Genomic DNA, 7,772 nt, shown 5'->3' on the forward strand with positions numbered 1-7,772 from the left:
ACTTAAACAAAAGCACTCTGTAAGCAGTGGCAGCATTGGCATGCCAAGAAGTTTGAAATTTTGTCCTATATGTGTTGTGAGGAATTTGGAAAGCTTTTCACTTAAGGTATATTGATGTGTCAATAATTAGAAGAACGTGTGTGTGTGTGTGTGTGTGTGTGTGTGTGTGTGTGTGTAGGAACAAGTTTAGATGCAAGGATACAGATTAGGAAATTGTATATAATAGTCCAAGTGAGAAATAAAGATATTTGACGTATGCAACTATAGTAAAAATGAAGGGAAAGAGATGGAGTTGAGATATAAGAGAAAAACTTGGTGGGATTAACTGGCTATAGATGATGATGTGAAGAGTGGAATTTAGGATAATTTTTTGGACTTTTCAAACCACAATAATTAGATAGGAGAGGATGGAGAAAGAGCAGGTTTGTGAAGAGGAGTTTGGCTTTAAATCCATGGCGTTCGGGTATTTATGAAATATACAAGTAAACGTGTATATTTCACAATTAGACCAAGAGCTAATGACCAGAAATATAGGGAGATAACGTGATGATGTCATGGAATCCAGGGCAGATGCAAACAGAAGCTTGTGTTTATTAGTGTCAAATATTGAAGATTGTCGAGTAAGATTAAACTGAGTGAGCAGGGGTGCCTGGGTGGCCCAGTCAGTTAAGTGTCTGCCTTCAGCTCAGGTCATGATCCCAGGGTCTTGGGATCGAGCCCCACACTGGGATCCCTGCCCGTGGGGAGCCTGCTTCTCTCTCTCTGTCTGCAGCTATGCCTGCTTGTGCTTGCTCTCTCTCTCTCTCTCTCTCTCAAATAAGTAAATATAATCTTAAAAAAAAAAAAAACAAGGGTGAGCAATTCACTTTGACAATTTTTAAGTCCTTGGGTACTCTTTGGAGAACTTTTCCAACAGGATGGAAGGGATGGAAACCAAATTGCATTGGGTGGAAAATTGAAAAAAAGAAAAAGAAAAGACAGTAAGAGAAGACTATCTTCTGAAGTTATTTTGCTAGTGGTAGAAGATAACTAAAGTCCACTGGATTGGATTATATAGTTTAATTCTGTTTATTTTGTTTTGTGTTTAGATTATAAGTGACAGAGGAGACAAATATGACGGGTAAATAGTTGGTTTAGGAAGAAAAGGGAATAACTGATGAAACACTGGCTAGGAGTCTTGGAGAGGGTGGGAGGATAATCACAATGATGATGTTAATGGTAATGGTCATGATAATTATAATGGCACCATCTCTCATTTATGGAATTCTAACAATGGACAACTCTATAAGAAAGATCCTATGATATCAACTTGCAGAGGAGAAAATGAGACTTAGGGAGGTTAAGTAACTTATCCAAAGTCACACAGCTATGAAGTATCAAAGTTTGGATTTAAATCCAGATTTCCCAGATGTTAATATACATTCCTTAATCACTAGTATACACTATCTTCCATAAATCAAGCATATAGATAGATGCAGCAGATGGAAATTCACTTCATTCCTGAAAAGGAACAAACTTATTCCAGCTTCTTTTCCTTATTTTGGTAATAGATATATGTTCAGAAGGATCAAATTAAATTCTCTGGGATACTATAATTTTTGGCATTTGAGGTGCCTTAGCTGTTTAGTATTTCTTTCCCTTAATTGGCAGGTTGATGCACCTATTATTTTTAATTGACATGGCCATATAGTTTATCTTCCAAACCAGGACAATTTTGAAAGCACAAGAGAGCATTGTTAATACAAATTAAAACAAACAGGCATCAACCAGGACTGTGCCAAGCACACCTTGTTTTAGTTGTAATACCAACTGCTTCTTCATACACCCAGTGTGGTGGGGATTGAATTGGTATGACTGATGTTGCTTAGTTCAGAGCCATGAAGCATATTCTGTCTAGGGGAAACCAACATTATTTCCACAAAATCTGTTCCAATAGCATCCATTTTTTACAAAGCTAATGCTTACTAGCCCCAAAGACATCCTGAGAATCATATGGTGTTGAGAACTAAAGCGAACCTCAGACAGAAATCATCTAGTCCAATCTCTCTTCAGTTGATCAATTTAATGTTGTTCTGAAGACTCCACTTACCTACTATATGAAGTTACCCATACAAAACCTTTCGAAATAGCTTTAAGGAAGCTGACACATGGTATGTTCTCTAAGATGTATTTTGACTTATACACTGTGTGATTAGAACACTTTCTAAAAAAAAAAAAATCTACCTATTTAAGTATAAGGGTATTTTTCATAAATTTAGCACAAATGTTGACATAGATTTTTTTTCCCTTCAATTTTGAATCAAAATGAATCAGGAACAGAGTAGATTTGTAAAATTGGACTTTGCTGCCCAGTGGATGTCTTTATTGCTGTCATCACTGACCACTTACCTGTACCCTGCTTTTCCTTAAATATAAGCAACTACTTTGGTCTCTTCCTCCTGATAACTGCCTGTGTTACTGTTACTGGTAACTTAACACAGATCATCCATTCAACATCTTGGCTACTCTGCTCTTGGCCCTTCTCGTCTGCCTACCCTTCCTCCAATTTCAGTACCACCGTATAGCACCCAGCTGCTCAGGCCAAAAACCTGGAAGACATCTTTGGTTTTCCTAACAGTTTCCACATCATCCCACAAACAACCCAGTAGCAGTTCAGTGCTACTTGCCAAAAATATCTTGAATCCTGTCATTTATAGCACTGCCTCTATCACCTCTCGTCTGGTTATACAATTTTGCCAATTTCCTGTCTCCAATCTTGTCCCCATAAAGCCCACTTTCTACTTTGTAGCATGAGTGGATTTTGAATAATAGAATCTGTATTTCGTGAAACACCATGCAATTATTTACAAGGTCCCCATAACCTGGCTCCTACCTGATCTTCCCATGCCATTGTGTTACTTTGTTCTTTGTTACTTCTCAGTCAAAGAAAGCTTGTCCCGTCTCCAGGATCATTGTATTTGTTAGGTTAGCCTGGCATAAATTTCACCAATATATTTTTATACCTAGCCCCTTCTCATGATCCAGATATCTTCAAATGCCATCTCATTAGGAGAACCTTTCCTAACTGGATAATACAAAAAAAAAAAAAAAGAAGAAGAAGAAGAAGAAGGAGAAGGAAATAAGGAAAGTGAAAAGAAAGAAGAAAGAAAGAAAGAAAGAAAGAAAGAAAGAAAGAAAGAAAGAAAGAAAGAAAGAAAAAGGAAGGAAAGAAGGAAAGGGAAGGAAAGAAGGAAAGGGAAGGAAAGAAGGAAAGGGAAGGAAAGAAGAGAAAAGAAACTCTTAGTGACCATCTACCAACCCTGTTTTCTTCTCTTAATAGTACTTTAAAAATGTGTATACTTAATTGAAGTATGTCTGGTCCACATGAATGCAAATATCATGAGAGCAAAGGCATCATGCATCTTATACATATAGACCCATTGCCTGGGATAGTGGCTGGATTAGAAGAAAGCTTGGTAATACTTGTTGAATAAATGAACAAGGTAGTTGAAAAGACAAAATGAGATCTTGTATGTGGAGGGCCTAGAAAAAGCTCACCGTACAATGACTTCTCCTACTAGCCTCTTGCTTAAAAGGAAAGTGCAACTTTTACCTCAGTTTTGGTTATGTATTTTCATACTAAGGCACCACGATTTGGGGAAATAAAAATTATCAGTCTGAAGTTAAAATGTTTTACTTTCTTGATAAAAAAAAATATATATATATATAGTTTCCAAACATCAGATGTTTATTTAGCAAAGCATAGAGAGAGTCACTGAGTCACTGTCTTGAGGTTAAGTCCGGGCATTCTGAGATGACATGTGTAAATGGAAACCAGCCCAGATGCTCCCCCTGTGTGCCAATGTTGTGACAGAGAGCACAAATGTGTCTAGGGTTAGGCAATGCAAAAGACCTAGAATGTCCTACCAAGGAGATCAGTCTGGAGGGAGATAGGGGCACATAAACAAAACATTACAGTGTGGTGTGAGAAATACCTTGGTAGAAGGAGTGATTAAATACTCAAGAACCCTGGGAAAGGTTAATATAAAAGATGAAGACTGACGTGTGATAGAACAAGGAGATGCGAACTAGTCATGCATTGGAAACGGGGGAAGGTAGACAGGTAAACTAGTATGTAAAAGTCACAGAGACAGGAAGTTGCATGGCATGTTCAGTTAACCACAGCTGTGTAATATGTCTTGAGTATGATATGAGAGGGAAGAACAATGCAAGATGTGTCTGGAGATGTAGGCAGGGGTCCTGGTCCCATTACAGGCGCACGATTACTATTCAACAATTATTCCTATTTCCCTCTTCTCAGGATATCCAATCAGGGAGGTATATTTTCACTGAAGCATTTTTCAGATTAAACCAAATTGAGTTCTTGAGTGAAGAAATTAACCTCTTGAATGTAGGATTTCCTTTCATCTTATTATTCCATTGCTTTAAACACTTAAAGCATCATTTCCTGTTGTTTTATGCTTAAAATTCATTCTTTAAAAAAGGATTCTTTATGTCAAGTGTTTTTGGGTTTTTTTTTTAAGATTTTATTTATTTATTTGACAGAGAGAGAGAGAGAGAGAGACAGGGAACACAAGCAAGGGGAATGTGAGAGGGAGAAGCAGGCTTCCTGCAGAGCAGGGCTAGATCCCAGGACCCCGGGGTCATAACCTGAGCTGAAGGCAGACGCTTAATGCTTAAAGGCTGAGCCACTTAGGCGCCCCATATGTCAAGTGTTTTTAGAGAGCTTTGAGAGAAGTGCAACTATTTTCAATATATGTGAGTTGGCCTTCACTGTGGGCAAATACCTAAAGAAAATATCATTTGTCCTGCTTTTGCATAGCTATTCCTTTATTTTTCAACTTAATACAAACATGTCCTATTTTACAAAGATAGTTTCTAAAAGCCCCACTGGTATTTAATTATAAGTTCCAAATTCAATGTTTATTATACAAAACTATCAGAAGAAATAAAATCTCATATTTTATGTCCTTAAATCTTAAACAACAATCTTTAAAATTTGCCACTAGAATCATTCTTCATTTCTATCGTAGGTGCTTTAACTGGCTTTAATCTGTGCTTATGTTTCCTTTTGGGGGGTAAATTTTTGTGGCCATTTTTTTTCAGTCTGTTTTATGTCAGTAATTTAGGCTTCCCAAATAGTTTTGAATGCTAAATTCTACAAATCTCAGGAAAACTGGGGTCCTAAATTAAAAGCCAATAGTCTATGTGATGTGATGCTTATCATGGTTCTATAGAATTACAATCAAGAACAGAATGAGTGAATTTCTTTTTTTTTTAATTTAATTTTATTATATTATGTTAATCACCATACAGTACATCCCCAGATTCCGATGTAAAGTTTGATGCTTCATTAGTTGCGTATAACACCCAGTGCACCATGCAATACGTGCCCTCCTTACTACCCATCACCAGTCTATCCCCTTCCCCCACCCCCTCCCCTCTGAAGTCTTCAGTTTGTTTCTCATAGTCCATAGTCTCTCATGTTTCATTCCCCCTTCTGATTACCCCCCTTTTCTTTATCCCTTTCTTCCCCTACCGATTATCATATGATTTCTCTCATCTATGGAACATAAGAACTAGAATGAGCGAATTTCTTAATTCAAATAAAAGATGTGGTTTGGTAATTGGCTTGTGAATACATGGCCAGCAAAAGAGGATGATGGTAAGTCAACATTTCCTAAGGACTTATTAGCTTATCAACTGAATAGATGAATAGTGAATATCCAATTATGTGGCTCCTTAGAATTAGTCAAATCTTTTCGGCAATGAGTTGTAGAAGGAAAAAAGAGAGAGCCAAGCAAGCATCACTTAATTGAAGAGCATAAACGATTCCTCTAGAAATATGACAGCCCAGCTGTGTATGTGTTTTTATCTCTATAATGATTTCACAAGCTGAATATTGGAACTTCAGTGGCACACTAACTTTGACTTAAAAATGAGGGACTAGTCAAAGAAAACAGCATGAACGACAAGAGACCGGAAACCAAACCGTGTGTCTGTGTGCGTGCGTGTATGCGTGTGCGTGCGTGTATGCGTGTGCGTGCGGGAGTGCATGTGCAAGTGAATTTAGTGATGAAGTCTACAGTCTACCTATAATCTCAGTGTTTCCAGCCTAGCCAAACAATTTTTGTCATTCTTGACCAGAAGTCATACCCCAGAGGAAAGCATTAGGTGATTTTATAAAGTTTCAGTGATTGAAGGGCTATCATCTCTGTGGATTTCCATCCAATTATAACACCCTGAGGTTTATTTTTCTCTTGTATTGCTCACGAAGGAAGTTTTAGCCTCTGTGACTGACCTCTCAGCTACTTCACATAACCCCTTTTCTTCCTAAGGACTCGTGTTAAATGCACAAGTGCTTCCCTCCCTGTATCTCTTCTAAACTATACCTTTTCAAAAGTGTTTTTTTTTCTCCCAAGCATACCAAATTCAGGAATAGTCATATGCAGTAAAATTTTCTTTAATTATTTCTCTTTTGATCTCCAGTTTCCATTCCTCTTGCTAATTTTTTCTTTTCAAATATTTTTGTCTGATGCTGTCGGTGGTGGTGGTAACATAGAAAGGGTCCAGAAAACCACCCGTTGAAACATTAATGAAAACCTCCAGCTACCTCTGAACTCTTTTTCAGAGCCCATTGTTCTTTGTATAAAATAAAAATACACAATTTCCACCAGTGATCTTTATATTTTAGAGTTGTGACTTGCACAGAAAATTTGGGTTTTCATAAAAATAAGATCTCAGAATCATAGTCCCTCGAAGTCTACCACCAAAAGGATAGTTCTGGTGTTTCTCACGAGTTAAAAAGAAGAATGAGATTCTGTGTCTGTTCTTAAGGAGCTCACAGTTTATGTGGGAGACAGACATCAGAAAATAATTATAAACTACCAGAAAGGTGTGGTGAGCGACCAGATGGTGACAGCTAACTTTTATTCTCCAAGAATTGGGAATGGCTTCTCAGGAAAGGTGATACTGAGCTGACATTAAAAATAAATAAGTAGGAAATTTACAGGAAGAGGCAAGGTTTGGGAAACAGCATTTCAGGCTCATGAAACAGTCTGTGCAAAGCCATGGAGTTATCAAAGCTCAGTCTGTTCAGGAACCAGGGAGAAGTGTATTACTCAGCTATTGTCTCAGTACATCAGTACATCAGTGGGGGGGAAAAAAGGCCTAAAAGATCATCCAGTGACCTAAAGGGCTAAAGGCAGTGGTAAGAAAAAAAAAATTTAGTAAGTGATATGGTGGAAAACTTGGGTGTTAATTTTATTACCTGGGAAATTCAGAATGACCTAGTAAATAGCTGAAAATTAAAATTTTTGCTTAGAAATGCAATTTTGTAAATTTTTATACCACATAGTACATATAATTGTATGCTAATAAGTAAATTGAGATAAATTAATGAGAAAATAGCAATTTGGAACTGATCTCCTTTCCATAAATAAGGGTCAAAATATAAAAGCATGTTCACAATGGAGAACTAATTGCTGAATAAAGAAAATGAAGGCATGTAAAAGGAATTTTGATGTCTTTAACGTTTTTGAAAATCATTTTAATGATTTTGGAAATGCCATTTATTTTATAATAACTCTGTTTCCTCAAAAATTAGGCTCTAAAAAATTCAGAACCGCATGTACTTAGTGAAATGTCTATCCCTATTTATGCTAGGCTTATCTCAAATCAAAATTAATGGAATCCTAAAGATTTTACTGCATTTTACTCTTAAATTACTCTCCAATTTAGAGAGCACCCAAATAAATGTACTCTGAAAAGCC

The sequence above is a fragment of the Ailuropoda melanoleuca genome, chromosome 4 (genome assembly GCF_002007445.2).
Source record: "Ailuropoda melanoleuca isolate Jingjing chromosome 4, ASM200744v2, whole genome shotgun sequence".
Classification (NCBI taxonomy): Eukaryota; Metazoa; Chordata; class Mammalia; order Carnivora; family Ursidae; genus Ailuropoda; species Ailuropoda melanoleuca.